Source organism: Centruroides sculpturatus, unplaced genomic scaffold (assembly GCF_000671375.1).
Source record: "Centruroides sculpturatus isolate CEXI.00-Female unplaced genomic scaffold, Cexi_2.0 scaffold303, whole genome shotgun sequence".
Lineage (NCBI taxonomy): Eukaryota > Metazoa > Arthropoda > Arachnida > Scorpiones > Buthidae > Centruroides > Centruroides sculpturatus.
In genome coordinates this window covers 140,017-154,641 of record NW_019384613.1, presented here as the reverse complement: position 1 = coordinate 154,641, position 14,625 = coordinate 140,017, and the positions used below count along the sequence as shown (strand labels likewise).

The 14,625-nt window shown below is 30.9% G+C and overlaps 1 long non-coding RNA gene across 2 annotated transcripts; it reads left to right on the top strand.

Moving 5' to 3' along the window:
• The first annotated feature begins 8,177 nt into the window (after positions 1-8,177).
• Positions 8,178-13,598, top strand: LOC111625285. 2 transcript variants are annotated; one of them, XR_002756705.1, is made up of 3 exons: positions 8,178-8,243; positions 12,946-13,080; positions 13,160-13,598. It is a non-coding gene; the product is annotated as an uncharacterized LOC111625285 (long non-coding RNA). The 2 variants fall into 2 exon arrangements; XR_002756706.1 differs by having other exon boundaries at positions 12,946-13,084.
• Positions 13,599-14,625: the final 1,027 nt, after the last annotated feature.

The following is a 14,625-nucleotide window of genomic DNA, read 5'->3' as shown; positions in this document are numbered from 1 at the left end:
AACACCCTCGTTTAAATACTGTAAAATTAATATTATCCCGTAATACAGTACTTTTAATTGTTTGTTAGTTAATTATTATTTGGAAATAAATTATTGATTACTTTAATAAACATATTTCGCTTAGTAACGAGAAAACAGTATGCTTTTGCTAACTTTTGAAACAGTAGAGCCTCGATTATCCTACTCAATTGGGGACTGGGGTTGGTCGGATAACCGAAAAGTATGAAAAAATCCATTATTAGTGTAGTATATTATTATATCCCATGTAATTAGTATATTAGTATATCGCTATTAATCTACTTCGCGTTGAATTTTCATCGATGTTAAGCCTAACAAAAATTTTTTAAAATAATAATCGTCGCTATTGTATCGTTAAAAATTAGAAAATTAAGCCTCGTTTAAATACTGGCTCCCTTTCATGGTCGAATGAGTATTGCCAGCTAAAACACGTAAAAATAATATTAAAGTAGCCAAGACATAGCCAAATATTGTAGCGCCACATCACTAGCAGGCATTTGAAATTTGTCGACTAGGACGGTCGGTTAACCGAGGTGTCGGTTAATCGGGGTCGGATAATCGAGGCTCTACTGTATGTCTTTTGTTTCGTACAACACGGAATCGCATAACACAGTACTTTTTCGGAATGTAATTACCGTGTTATACGAGGGATATCTGTATAATAAGTTAATTAATAAATTACAATTATTAAATTGAATTATTACTTAGTCCTCTTTTTGTCTCGGTTTGGAAAAAAATATGGTAAGCCTCTGACCACAACCACGATAGGCATAGAAAAACAATTCTCTTAGTGCCCACAGAGCGGAATGAGTTAAAAATAAAAATAAAAAATTTTACCGGCAACATTTGGTGGTGCCATCTGTTATGATATTTTATTATTAAATTTTTAAAAATATTTTTAACTATTATAAAATGGCAAAATGCTTAATTTAGAGGGTAGGAGAGGGTTTTATAATAAATTGTAAATGCTAAGAAGTAAAATCCTCATTAACTCTGACCCTACTGGAGATACATACGACCCCCTTTAGCTCCTCACCCCTGGACTTTTAAGCATCAAATTTAATACTATTAATCGTCCTAATAAACGAACCTCCCTGCAAAATTTCAGAAATTTTCGACAAAAAGAACAGGATTTATTAAGCTTCAAAGAGGGTGAACAAAATCGTTTATCCCATAAGAACATACACTAACATCAATACGTATAGAAAAAAACCCGAACGATTTTTTTAATTTCTCGATGTTTCAAGGTGTCCTGATTCCAAAAACGTAAAAGTCTTGGCGCGTCATTTATTGACCGATTGTCATACTTTCCCTCTGTTATGTATAACAGCCGGAAATTAAAAATCGATGTTAGGCTAACCGCTGTTAACGACTTCAATGTGACTATTCTTGGAATGAGTTTAAAAATAATTAAATATAAAAATAATTTCAATTTTGATATAGAAGCTTAACTTTCTGTTTACATTAAAATAACAAATAGTAGTTCATCTGCAAAAATAATTTCAAAATTTTCTTATCATCAAATTAATGTGATGCTGACAGAATGACAAAATTCACTTCATATCGAAAATGGCTAATTTTGTAGTCTTCTCGTAGATTTACTTCCACATTTGTCACATTTTAAATTTATTTTACTTTTGATAAGACTTTTTAATACTGTATATCATGAATATACTGTTTTTACTATATTATATATTATAGAATATAGTATATTTACTAAATACAGGTGGTTATACAAGGCATGTCCGGAAAGTAAGTACCGTTTCGTTCTACCGCCATTGCAGTGGTAGTATCGCAGTTCAGCGCCTGCGCTCAAGTCTCTCTGGTTGATTGTCAGTCCAGTGACGCCATTACAGCCGGATTGTGTTGTTTTTCCACGTGTTAGTGAGCGTTCAAAATGTTTAAGACTATTGCCGATCCCGCCGACTGTGAAGTGCATTCTGTAATACGGTTTTTGAACGCAAAGAATGTTAAGCCAGTTGAAATTCATCGTCAACTGGTAGAGATTTATGGTGAAAATGTAATGAGTGATGGAATGGTTAAAAAGTAGTTTCGACAATTCAATGCTGAACGCACTGATGTTCATGACAAAGCATGGAGTGGCTGGCCTTCTGTTGTCAATGATGGTTTGGTTGCAAAAGAGAATGAAAAAATTCTTGAAAACAGACGGTTCACAATAAGATTGCTTTGTGATGAGTTTCCACAAATTTCAAATACAGTACTGTTTTGCATGAGATTGTTGCAACAACCGATGTTCAGCAGTGGCTGTCTTCACTGGCGGCATCTTTCTTTGAAGAGGGTACAGACAAGTTGGTTTCCCGATATGACAAATGTCTGTACAATGGTGGTAACTATGTAGAAAAATAGTTTGAGACATGCTCTTTCATGTAAAAATAAATTTTGTTTTGAAAAAATATTTTTTATGCGAGTTTTTCCAAAACGGTACTTACTTTCCGGACATGCCTCGTAATTAAAGTTGTCCTACTCAGACCTGTATAGACCCCGTTCTCTTTGATCTATAGCTCTCCCTTAATAGTCCGACAGGTATGGGACCAAAGGGGTGTTGGATTACCAAAAGTGGCCGGATTACCGAAAATGATTACATATTTTGCATTGTTTTGCTAGAAGTAGCTTACAATATTCCCTACTCCAACTGTTCGAACATAACTGCTCACAGAAAACACACGAAATGTGTGTCATCGTGTAAGAATTGGATGGGGAGATTAACGTCGCGACATGCTTCTGTGTAAGCAGACACGTAACGGGGACGGGTACCTTGACGGGAGGTGCGTCGGACTACTGAGCATGTCGGATTAAAAAACGTCGGACTATCAAGGGAGAGCTGTATTTAGATGAAACTTGGTATATACGTTATATAGACCATGGGGAAAAGGAAAAAATAATAATAATAATTAGTTCAAATTCTACTTGTGTCTATAGAGGAGGCATACGAACTTTGCCTGAATTGAATGCAAGCATAACACGCCATATTGCTGCAATTTATCAAGAAACCTATCGGGCTACTGTTGAACACGCTGTAAAGCGCTTTGAACATATGATTGATGCAAATGGATTGCACATTGAACAAATGTCGTGAATAAAAACCTTTTGCGTGTTTCCATTTTGTGTTTCTTGTTCTTCATCGCCATTTTTTCACCTAGTGGTAGAAGTTTGAACTAATTATTTTTTTGCATTTTCCTTTCCCCATGGTTCATATAACGTATACACGAAGTTTTATCAAAATACATCAAACGGAACGGGCTCTATACAGATCTGAGTAGGTCAACTTTATAACCAACCTGTATTTTATTAGTCATTCCTAAATTCAAGATACAGGAATCCTTGAAAGAGTCAAAAATAATACACCGCTTTTAAACGTCTTTAGTCTAATGTTATTTTTAATTTAAAACAGCAAAAGAAAAAGTAACAATTTCTTATCATTTCGAAATAATTTGATGCCAAATCAAACGAGAAACTTTATTAAAGAACCAAAAGTATTTGCAGAAACAATTTATTTGTTGCAATAATTCTAACCACATTTTTATTGTTACATCATATTATCTTCATGTAAACATTATAAATATGAGATTTAATCGATCCTAAGCCAATGATATCCAGGGAATATCTCATTGCAAAACTTAAATTAACTCAAATTTTCCTTTACTCTGCAGAAGCATTATGCCTCGTTTCAATTCAATGCAGTTTGAATGAATCTCTTTATTTATCGAGAATTTATGTAAATCATTTTCCTGGAAGACACTGGCTAGACAAAGAATCAGAGTTCTTTTATTATCCGTTTTTTATACCCCAAACCACCAGATAATAGTGTTGCCAATGCATGCAAACCCTGAAACAAAAATTTTGCCAATACTGTACATAAAGATAGGGAATGGATACAAAATAAAAACTGGTGCATGCGAGACAACATGACACCAAACTCGTTAGTTTTTTTTTTTAACGTGCCTGCATTTCACCAGCAATTTGCGGTCCCCAGATACGGCACCAAATTTTAATTTCAATATTCTTACTACAATCTTTTATTAACTCATTACTGTAATGAGTTAATATAAGATTGGTTTGGAGCCGCTTGTTGATGGAGACCCCAGGCAATTGCTCTTTTTGCCCATAGGATAACTTGCCGCTGAATGAGAATTATGCAAATCTTACTCAAATATCGTTCAAATAAATCGACTTATATTAAGATGTGTTTGCACTTAATTTCAATCATCTTTGTATCAAAATGCTTTCCTTTTTACAAAGAGCCAAATCCTTGAAATTATCATGGGTTTATCTTGAAGATGGTGTACAAAGTCAGTCCAAATACACTCAGGGGCAGATCTAGGTTTTTCGAGGCCATGGGCTTATTAAAGTCTAATGAGACCCCATTTTTTGTTAGGTTAAGAATTTTTAGATTGGGATTTAAAATTGCAACTTGGTGACCTGACCAATTACGTTACATTGATTACAATAAAATAAATAATACTATTAATTATCATTATTATTATATTATTAACTATTTTTACTATACGATAAGCGCTCATTGTTAATGAAAAAGTATTAAAAATGTATGATGATAATTCAATTTTTGTGGGCACTTGACACTTGAGGCCCAAGGCTTAAGCCTTATTAGTCCCTATGTAGATCCGCCCCTGAATACACTGGAGGAGTTCGAGTCATCTATCAAAGTAAAACTTTCTCTATTTCCCAAACTTTCGGCTTACATTGAGGAAGTTTGTGATTGAACTAACCACATTGATCATATTATAACTGAAATTGATATTTGAAGCCATTTATATCACATTTAAGTAAAGTTTGTGTACCTCGTATTTCAGTTTGGGCATATAAAACGTATGGCCTTAAAAATATACCCAGGAAACCTTGTGAACAGAAAATAAGACATTTGACGATGTGAGGTAGCCTACAAATAGACGAGAAGATATTTAAAAAGGGTTGAATACAATAGGAAAAGTCTGAAAGATGATCCCAGGAGGAAAATCGACAGGAAAGAATGAAAGTCTTTACCTAACCTAACATAACAGTGCTGGAACAGGAAGAGGATGGTGATGTCGTTCAATTGTAATTAAATATTAAATGTTGGTGGGTGTACCTTTTGATAATTGTGCAAAAAACATTTTTTACATATTGTATTGCGGGAAATTACCGTATTTTGTATTCCTTTTTATATTATTTTGTTTTTCGTATTTATTGTATTAATTTCGTTATGTTTGTTTACGTAATTTAATTTCAACATATGTTCTAATATAATTTAAATTTGAACGTGTTCGATAATGGCATGGATTCGAACGTCTGTAACCTGATGATGGCCCATGAAATGGGTTGAAAACGTTTGTTTAGCTGAATAAATGTGCGTTCTCAGTATTAAGGTGTGTTAACTGTATATTGTTAAAGAATCTGAGTGAGAATAGAAGAAAAACGTTTTCATTGTTAGAATGCGTTCTCTTCGCAGCGATTTTTCTTTCGCATGTATCGAATTCTAGTATTTTCGTTATTATTTAAAGAAATTCTGACTATTGCTATAACCAGTCGTAGATGGACGAAACATGATCCTTCGATATATCGTAGAAGCGAAAACAATGGATTTGCTACCATCGATACCGAACAGGATCCACACGGATATGGACAATTTTTCCAATATACGCCCTATCAATGACAAATATAGAAGATTTCCTCTTGAAAGACTTAAACAGAAATCACATCTTCAAGCAAAGGAAGTGAATTTAAATCCATTTTTGTACAAGCTCAAGGAGGCATCTACACTTCATTCAGGATTTGAACATAATCCTAATTACCCTAAGATAATGAAGAAACAAAGACATTCGATCAAGTCAGAGAGGAATAAGATAATGCCTTTTAATGTCCTCCTTCGCAAAGCAATCACTACCTCGTACGAACGACCAATGCCACGATTCATTTTCACGGTGAGTTGGCCCGAATCTAAATTAACAGAATTAAGGGATGAAAAGATGAAAGAATTAGATCTCATTTTGACACAACAATCCGTCGTTACAGAGCCAGCTACGAACAATCCAGAAACCGTATCCATCAACGAACAAATAAAACGGCGATATTTAACATTAACAATGTCGCTATCGATTTTGTTTTTTATAACAACGATCACCTTTTGTGGCATGTTGATTCAACGACATTGCTACAATGAATCCAATCAGAAAATACGTCGAACTGCCGGACAGAGACAAGACAAAGTGAAAAAAAGGAAACCGGATAAAACACTCTCACCCGAACCTGAGCAACAACCTCTATTAGAACCAGACGAAGTTGAGGAAAACACTCGACCTTCGTCCATTTCTTCGACAATTGATATGAAATATTCATTCGACAAATTCCCGAGATTGATCGAACGTTTACACGAAGACGAAATAAAACAACTCGAAACGACTTTAAGAAGTGTTGAACAGATCTGAGCTATTTGTTCATTTATGTGACAGAATTTGCGTTATTTTTCTATATTTTAATATTCATTTAGTTTGTTGTTTAAATGATAAATAAAGAAATAAAAACAGTCTATAAACCAAGAATTTATCTAAACCATGTACTACATTATATTGCTATTGATATATCAGTTATATTGTGATGATATCAAGAAGAAAAAAAAAAGCTGATGGCAAGCTGAACAATGTAATAATGTGTGTCAGTCTTAAATCTAGAGTATTAGATTTAGTGGATCTGTACATAAATTTTTCATTTTCAATGAGAAAAAAATAGATATATTAGAAGGTGTGTATGTAGTACACAGGATCTGTTGTCTGTAGAATCAGAGAGAGAAAATTTTTTGGCACAGACTCTTAGCACAGATACTATTTCCGCATACAACACATTTTATGTTATTTTTCGACAACCAATAAACAATAATATCTGAAAATAAAGATGCACAATTACACGTCGAAGACAGATATAATAAAAATGTAAGACAGGTACAGGCCTATTGCATCCAGTACAATAACTGATTTGCAATTTAAAATAACAAAAATACTCAAAATTAAATTTTATTTAGTTTTTAAAGTAGAACACAAGCCAGTTATAAAACTCGGCATTTGAAAATTCTTAAAATATTTAGTGTTATGAAGTCTTAAAAATTCTTCAGTTCTTCGTTATTTTTGGTGTGTAAATTTTTGATATTCAAGGAAATTTTTTAAACCCGGCAATATTGATTACGTGACAGTTTTAGCTAAAATAGATTAAAATTTTTCTGTGTTTTTCAATCATGGCTAGAGTTTTGGTTATTGCAGGTTTTATCAGCCATATTCGAACAAATCTGGAAGAAAATTGGCAATATTTACCGAGCGCTTCGTTTAATAGTCACTGCACTATTTATGGCCGGATGACCGATCGTTCAAGGCGATAACATTCCGCTCTGGAGTACCCGGGATCGATTCCGGACGGGTCGGAAAATCCCCAGGAATCTTTCGAGGGTGTTCCGATGGGATACGTCGACCCACGTCCCTCATCACCCGGCCGCCCCATTGTGGACCTGGACGAACCCATAATGGGCTTACTAAAAATAGGTCCTCTTACTGCCCACAGGGCGGAAAGAGTTTAAAAAAAAACTCACTACACTATCGTGATACTGTATTATCATTTATACAAATCATTCGACAATTTTCTATCGATGGGCAGCAATCATTCGATAGTAGGAACATCGGTAGTTAGAAGGTTTTGATTGCTGGAATGATTGTAGGGACGAGACGGATCGTCAAAAAAGAGTTTGTCGCGCGGCCATTTAATTAAGGCATAGTTTTTTTAACTCTTTCCGCCCTGTGGGCACTAAGAGGGCCTCTTTTTGCAGGCCCATTATGGGTTCGGCCAGGCCCACAATGAGGCTGCCGGGTGGTGAGGGACGGGGCCCGACATATCCGAACGGACCACCCCCGAAAAATTCCTGGGGATTATTCGACCCGTTCGGATTCGAGCCCGGGTCCCCCAGAGCGGTAGGCTGCCACCGGCCGCTTAATTAAGGCATAGTAGACGTAAACAGGTATTTTTAATTCATTGAATTTTTTTTATTTTTAGATTTATATCAAATACTAATTCCGACATTATTATATTTTTAAAAAATGTTTTATGAAAATTGAATTTGCATTATATATATTTTATGTCGCCTCTAGTGACCAATATTAGAACTAAATTGCAGACGATGTCTTTAATTTTTCGAATTTTAAATATAAATTTTGAATATTTACACGAATGTAAGTATAATATAGACTTTATGGAATTAAAATATTGATAAATAAGAAATATATTTAAACGAAATGAAGTGTAATAAAGAGTAAATCAAAGAAGAAGAAACTTTTCTAGAATATTCTCTTTGAATTTCTCTGAATACTGTTTAAATTATATTTAAAATGTATTGAATATGGTATACATTAACTTAAAACAGACGAATTTCAGATGATAAAATATATATTTTTGTAAAATTAAACGTTACGATTCATTCATAATACATACCACGTGTTAAGCAGCGTTATTGTTCTTTCTGATAAGTCTTGTTTTTCCAGCTCTTTAAAATCATAAAATTTTATATTTTTTTCATAGAGTTAAGAAATCAATAATTAATTAAATTTTAATGAATTTAAAACGATAATGCACACATTACATTGGAAATAATTAAACATTGAATGATTTACAATAAAACGTAATACTGAGTAGTTTGTTTAAAATATAAACACTATTTAACGAAAATGATTAATTAAAAAGCACTTTCACTTACAAACAATTTGAACTTCTCGGTCTGTGCTGTTCTAAAACGCATCAAATTCGAATGCTAGGGTTTAAATATTTGAGAGATTATATTTCTGTTGAAACAATAACATGATTTTATATATTTAATAGTGCAGTGACTATTAAATATACACTGCACCATACTGCACCATAAAACACTGCACCATACTGCAATATTTCCATACTCAAAATATCAAATATTTTGGTTAATATATCCCAGCATGAAAGNATATTTCTGTTGAAACAATAACATGATTTTATATATTTAATAGTGCAGTGACTATTAAATATACACTGCACCATACTGCACCATAAAACACTGCACCATACTGCAATATTTCCATACTCAAAATATCAAATATTTTGGTTAATATATCCCAGCATGAAAGTATATGATATTGTGAAGACAGCAGATGCTACCTATGCAGAAATTCAAATTGAATTATTCTATCATCCAGATGATGAATTTGTAAATATTGTCTTGAAATACTGCAAGACAACATTACCTTCATGTTGTGAGGTAAAAAAAATAATACAGCATTTTGTTACTGTAAGATTATATGAAACACAACATAGAACTATTACAAAATCCAAAAATAAAATTTACTACACAAAAAACGCATAAAAATAAATGGTTTCTTTACATCTGATTTTGTTTTTGTTATCTTTTGGTTTTTTTTATTCTAACTGGTCACAAGAAACACTTTGGGTTAAAAATATAACAACACAAAAATGAAATAATTACAAACACAATGTGACAATATATGTACAGGTAACCCCCGTATAACACGGTAGTTACGTTCCAAAAAATTGCCGTGTTATGCGAATCCGTGTTATACGAAACAAAGAACTAGTACGAAAAGGAGTGTTAGGTTCCAAAAATTAAAAAACATGCTACTATATTTTCATAATTAAGGTAAATATCTTTATTAAAATTTTCTTAAGTGATACATATTAATATAAATTAAACAATGTTTTCTTCGTCATCACTAAAAACACTATTAATTAACCGAGAGCGTTTTCTTTTTGGCAAGTTATCCTTATCCTCTGAGCATTTTTCTGCATTATCTTCAGATCCATGCTTTACCTTTTGCAAAATGTATGTAATTTTAGATTGCTTGCTTCTAGTTAAAAGGTCTTTATAAATTTCCTTATATGGTGCTAAGCACTTATGAAGAATAAAGCAAGTATGGAATAAGGGAAAAACATTCGGCAACATCAGAAGCAGAAGCGTCGCGATCTGGCAACATTGAAACAAGTTTCGAGAAGGACCACGTGTATCGACAGAAGGCGAGAAGAGAAAATTTACATACTTAAGTACTAATAGTTCACGAAAATAATAATTTTCGTGAACTATTATTACTTAAGTATGTAAAAATTTATTACATTTCCTGTTGTACGAGGGTTTTACCCAATTCTCGAACCGTGTCAGAGTGAATCCGTGCTATAAAAGTACCGTGTTATACGGGGGATGGTACCAATTCTCGAACCGTGTTAGAGTGAATCCGTGCTATAGAAGTGCCGTGTTATACGGGGGTTACCTGTATTACGTAATATTACACTATAATATTGGAGGCAACTTCGTATATATAGCAGGCAACATTTTTATTTTTATGAAAAGTACGTTTTACCGTAAAGATGAAAGTACTTGTATTTCTACTTTAAAACGTAGACTACTTATTTGACAAATTATAATGGATATATCGCTAAAAAACTTTCACAGGGAGAGACAAATGAAAATAATAAAGAACGTTCAAGGTTAGTTCAAGGAATCGAAGTTACGATGATTGATCGTAATCATTCGTTAATGGGTTAATTACTTATTTTATTCTGTTGAAATAATTTTTAGTGGATCACTAACTGAAAAATTTTACAAATTATATTAATATTTTAAATATCAATCGTAAATAAAATTTTATTTGTTTTTATTATTGTTAATCACAAGAAAAAATTCAGTTTATCACATGAAAAATCCCTAGTCATATGTTTGATCGTACTGTCGTTTTCGGTTTTGAAGAATCTGATTTCTATTGAAGCCTGCTAATATAATTATAGATAATGAAGCAAATGAAAACCTGGTCCTAGTTACTCATAAAATATGCGAAGAAAAGATTAGAAACTTGATCTTTCGTACTGGGAAGAGACTTCATTATATACTTATTTATTCAATTATTATTATAGAATTATTTAAACTTAACAGCTTATTATCCTATATGATATATATTTTATAGAAAATAATATTTTCCATTAAAAAATATCATTGAGCTTTCAAAATTTATATGGTATTGTTTCTGAGATCTCTTAAAAACAAACTCACTAATTTCCAAATAATATTTGCGTAAAGCTAATGTAAAATATTTTCTTTACATAAAGCCATTCAAATGGCTTTATGTAAAGAAATAATTTTCAATAAAAAAACTTGTTTTTGTATTGAAATATTAAAAAAACCAGTCTTATTCAAATATTAAAAAACCAGTTTTATATTATTTTCAGAATAGTTAAATACAGGAAAAGGAAGTAATTAACAGTTTTTGCTCTTAATCTTTATCCATGTTCGCAATTGATTACAATAAATCTTGTCTCATTGAAACGTTATTATGAATATTATGTAACGATTGTTTAAATTAATCTTTATTTTAAAGTGTTATTTTTTAATATATACATTTTTAATATTTTAAAAATTATATCTGTAATTACAAACAGTTCTGCAAGAAATTTTGAATGACGACATGATATTTGCGCAACACTCGGAAATAAGCTGGCAGTTGTCCATTCTTTCATCTATAATTTCTAGTTTTTTACGTGTTTTCTTTGAATTATTTTTAAAATATCTATTATATCTAATGACATTTTTTCCTGCCTATTACGTCGTAGATAATATCAAAGAGCGAACAAAAAACTTAATCTTTTAATCATTTCAATCAGGTTTATTCAAATTTACATTTAGTAAATCTATACATAAAGTATATTTTAAACTATAATTATTCGGTATGGTAAATTCCTGATAAAAAAACTAAATTGTCAATGTCTGTTCCCTCGAAATAAGTGGAAAATAAACATTATAAAGCAATTTTCTAGGTAGAATTTATTCTCTGAAATCAAATTACGTGTATAAATGCTAATATAAATAACTAGTATGCGTTTCATTTAATATGATGACATAATTTAAATTGAAATGTACTCTATAATGTAATTTTAGTCACCCCTTTCTCTTTTTTTTACCGTTATATAACGCAGTAAAGCGAATTGTAAAGGAATTTTTCACCACGCATTATTTTTATAAGCTTAAGTACTTTGGCCTGCATAATTTTATAATCTTGTTTAGATTTAAAAGATACGATTTCACATGACAATTTTCTGGGAACTTTCAGACATTCATGACGAACGAATTCAATTATTTATTCCATACAAAATCATTTTTCTTTTCTACGATTGTAATTCCTGTTGCTGCAACTTTTATTTCACATGCCGATACGCATAATGTTTTCAATAATTTGAGTTAATAACAATAATTATTCGAGTTATTAAATTACTGGCCTAGACATTTTCCTAGTTAATTACTATTATTTATCATTAAGATAGTTATTTTTTTAATGTCATCTCGTTCGACTACGTTTATAAAATATTATCGAATTTTTAAGTGTATTATTTCTTGAATGAAATGATTACATTTTTATGTAATATTCTTAAATGTAAAATAATAGTAATTAAACAGGGAGAATAATTGATATGTAATTTCAATCATTTGAATAGTTTTTGTGTGTAATTATATTATTTTAAATTTAAATAATTATAATTTAGCAATAAAATTATTACTATTATTATTACAGCGTTTTTAATAATTAAAAAAGATATTTTTTTATATTTAAAAAAAAAACTATGAAAATTATTCGTGTATACAATTGAGTTTTTAATCTAGCAGATGGCAGCACTATTAAATTTTATAAAAATTCTGTTTATTTAATTCATACCAAATATTTTTAATTATCTTAATTTATTTTTCTATATATAAACTATTTAAAAAATCATTCGACATTATAATTTAATTTTTAAAAANGACGTACAGGGACAAGCCACTATTAATTTTGGATGGAGAATATATATTTTAATTTAAATAAATTAAATTAAATTGTAATTAAGTTTAATAATTACGACGGTGTTTAATTATAGTAATTTATCAGTTGTAAAAGACGGCACCAGATGGCAGACGTCGAATCGACCCTTCTAGAAAATTCTGGAAGTGGCCATTTTAAGTGGGAAGTGAGGCAATTTAACAATCAGAAATGTCGAGTTCTCACCATTCTTGTTTGTATAAACAAATTAATTCGACTTAATGTCGGGTTTTGATTGGCGTTTGTCCACTTGAACTTCCTTTTCATTGCAGATAATTACAGAGAAATATTTGTTGAGAGCTAACTGCATTGCCGACGTTCACTTCAAAGGCGCAGGAAGTCTTCTAATTGAGCCACGAGTTTCCGGGATTGCAATCAGAAAGATGAAAAAAAAACCAGAAATTTTGTTTGCAGCACAAAATTTCTGGTTTTCCCTCTTTCTTTATATGGAAAAAAAAGATTTTTCGTAATTACTCAGTAGAAAGATCAAAATGTAGTTAAATTATAGAGCGTTGATTATATATTCTGCAAAATTCTATATAATCTCTGACATATTATTATTGGTATATTAATGGTTCAAAATATATAAAATGTCACGAGTCAAGTAGTTTAAAAGATAATGATTCAAAATATATAAGCGTACAAACTCATTAATATATACTAAAATAAGGGTTCAGAAATATATATTTTTGGTCAAAAAAAGAGGATTTTTAATGTAGAAAAACTTTATGAAATTAAATTACTATATAGTCTGTCCCTAACGCGTTACTGGAGATAAATAATATGCCAGATTTTATCCTTTTCTTATGCAAAATTTCAATTTTTCTGGCTCTTTTGATAAACCAAACACAAAGAAATGTTTTCCATCTCTCTGGGGAATCAATTGTAGAAACGTAATGAATGTTAAAGAATGAAAAATGAATATTTTTTTTTTTATCTTTCTTTAATATTTTTATAATTTTTTTTACAAGCAAACCTGTTACTTTGTTACTTATCATGATTAATATGTTATTTTTATACACCCATTTAAGCTAGAAACTTAAAATTTTGCTCACATTCATAAAACACACTCAGTATCATTCAATACATAAATTGGATTTTATATTCTTTGACATATATAAAATTAAAAAACAAAAATGGTCAAAAATTCCAATATTTTAGGATTAAAAAATTTAGAAATTGGATTTTTCAGATTTTAATTTAAAAATGTCTATAAAAAAACAAAAATTCTTGTATTATATGCGATTATTTTCTGAATATTGTGAAAGTATTTCCTCGGGTTAAATGCATAAAATGGAATTTTATTTTATTTTTTAAAACGTTTTTAGAAAATTAGAAATATTTTAAAAAATGGCGACAAACAGCTGCGTTATTAACCGAAAGAAATAATTACTTTTAATTAAAGGAAACGTTAACGTTATTAACTCTCATTGTTTAGATTAAACGAATGATCCTAACCTGATCTTAACATTATATTAATAAAGTCATTACTATTGCTACAGGTTTTATAAAGAACATATTAATTATAGGTGTAAGCCCTCACAGAAAACTGACAGATGTAAAATTAAAAGATTTTGCACTTGATGTTAAAGAGAATAGAAACATTTACAAGTTCTATTGCTAAAGGGCATAGAAAGAGGAATTAAAAGGCACACGGAGGCTATGTAAAAGTCACGGAGAAATATTTTAGTAGTGCAAAGGGCAGGAAAAAAGAAAAGAGAAGAGAGTTAATGTGATG